The sequence below is a fragment of the Crocodylus porosus genome, unplaced genomic scaffold, assembly GCF_001723895.1.
Source record: "Crocodylus porosus isolate Cpor-Errol unplaced genomic scaffold, CroPor_comp1, whole genome shotgun sequence".
In the NCBI taxonomy this organism is placed as follows: Eukaryota; Metazoa; Chordata; order Crocodylia; family Crocodylidae; genus Crocodylus; species Crocodylus porosus.
In genome coordinates this window covers 39,815,451-39,817,950 of record NW_017728910.1, presented here as the reverse complement: position 1 = coordinate 39,817,950, position 2,500 = coordinate 39,815,451, and positions in this window count along the sequence as shown.

The following is a 2,500-nucleotide window of genomic DNA, read 5'->3' as shown; positions in this document are numbered from 1 at the left end:
CCTCCCTTACTTGAGGCTGCCCACACCAGCTGTCCCAGGCAAGCAACCAGGGAAAAGTTAACCTGCTTTCCTAGCTGCCACCACCACCACCATCACCAGTCTTTGGGTGGGCTCAGCTCAGAGAAGAGCAACAATCTGGCTGCTATAGTGACAGCAGCAGCAGTTAACCCTTCCCTGCCTGTTCCCTTGGGACAGACAGCACAGTTAGACACAAGTTGAGCAGGGGTAGGGGGTAGCCAGGGATTAGGGGGAGAAACTAGGGAGGGGGAGGGGGCAGAGGGGAAGCTTGGAATGGGCAGAGGGTAGGGAGGGGGTGGTTATTACCTTTCAGTCCTCCAGGTCCCTGCTGGCCTCAAGTATGAGTGCTCCAAACTTAAGCTAGCACTAATACCAAGCAACATGTGAGCAGCTCACAGTGTAAGGTGTAACAAAGCTTTTAGAGACATCCTGTATCTTTGTAGTGCCTACATTCTGTATAGGACAAGAAGGAAGCAATAGGGCAAGAGCGAAGCAATATTATCCACATTTTGCATTGGGGATCAAAGGCAGGGAGAATGTGAAAGCTTTGCTCCTAGTCATACAACAGATTTTGGCAGAGCTAGAAATCAAGACCAGATCTAAGGATTCTGGATTCATATTAGTCACAAGTCCAGAAAGTGCCTGTAAGCCACTAAATAGACATATGAAAATAGGTTGCGACTTTGAATGGAAATAATAGAATAATAATTCTGGTTATTTTGCATGTCTGTCCTCTTCTGAACTGGTATTCATAGTTAATAGTATTTACTAGTAGCATAAATAATCAATAAAAGCAATATACCCCTTCATTTTTAATTTACATATTTTTAAAGGACACAGCTGTAAAATGTACCACTTTCTTCCACTGATCTTCCTGGAAGTGAAGGTAACTCAGTCTTGTTTTTATAATATGTATTGACTGGGCTTTACAAGAGTAAGTGACAAATTCTGAATTGATACAAAATTAACTAGATTAAAGACTTAAAAGTAGAGAAAACTATTATTTGTTTGCATCCAAATGGCATTGTTTATGAAAAACAAATTGGTTCTAAAATGCATGCTAGAAGCTAGCTTACCTAAGTTTCACACTTCCATAAACACTGTAAGCCTATATCACTAAAGAAAAATTCCTCACATTTTGTAACTGACTTCTTGATGCAGTACTACTCAGCTACCAGAATACTACATGATTCATCATCCGGGGTATTATAGTTGAAATATTTTCTTCAAGTGCTATAAACACTATTCACACTATGGTCACTTTTAGGGATATTGCACAGTATAGTTCATATTAAAAAGTCTCACTGAAAAAGTGAAAAAAGAAATTAAAAATTTTAGAGGAAAAATAAATGTACCATTTATTAAACAACAGAACAAGTAACAGCCTTTTCCAATATACCATAAAGAAATGCTCTTTCTTTAGAGCTGGAACTTTCATCAAGATTAGTAATATATTAAGCACCCTGGAATGACAAAAATTCACTGTAATGTTTTGCAAAAACAACAGCCTCTTTCAGGAGCCATGTCTTAGTTTATACAGGATAAAAAATATCTTTGGATAATTAGAACACATGGAAGTCTAGCATAATTGCTAGAATTTGAGGAGCAAATATTGAAGTGTTCTATAATTGTCTCTGCCCATTATCTCTTCACATAAGCAGAAAGGTGTCAAGTATAATGGTCTATTAATTAAAAAGTGTGGAACTGAAAGTCAAGGTTCCTGAGGTCTTTTCCTAATTCTGCTATTTTCTGTATGACTCTGGACAAGTCAGTTAACATCGCTCTTTGTAAAATAGTTTGGAAAATAAACTTACTCACAAGTGCACCATGAAAAGCAAATGCAGACTCAAAATCCACAGCCATGAAAAAGCCTTGAGAAAAGAGAACCAGCATGGTTCTACAGAGCAAGGGAACCCACAGGACCTAGCACCACGGTGGTAGTCTCAGTGCTCAGTGATCCCATAGGCCAGGTCAAGAAAATTTTAGAACTAAAGCATCCATTAGGGGCTCAAGTATCTCTGAAAAAGATCCTCAGACAACATGTGCCTAGGAAAGAAAGGGATTGTTCCTTTCTGAGATTTATAAAATAATAATAATAATAATCACAGAAAATTTGGGTTGGAAGGGAGCTCAGGAGGTCATCTAGTCCAACCCCCTGCTCAAAGCAGGACCACCCCCAACTAGATCATCTCAGCCAAGGCTTTGTCTAGCCTGGTCTTGAAAGCCTCCAAAGATAAAGATTCCACCATGTCTCTGGGTAACCTTTTCCAGTGATTTACTACTCTGCTGGTGAGAAAAATTTTCCTAAATTTCCCCTGCTGCAACTTCATAGTTTCATAGTTTCATAGTAGCTAGAGTCGGAAGGGACCTAGGTAGATCATCTAGTCTGACCCCCTGCCTTAGCAGGAAAGAGCACCGGGGTCAGATGACCCCGGCAAGGTGCTCATCTAACTTCCTTTTAAAAATCCCCAGGCTAGGAGCC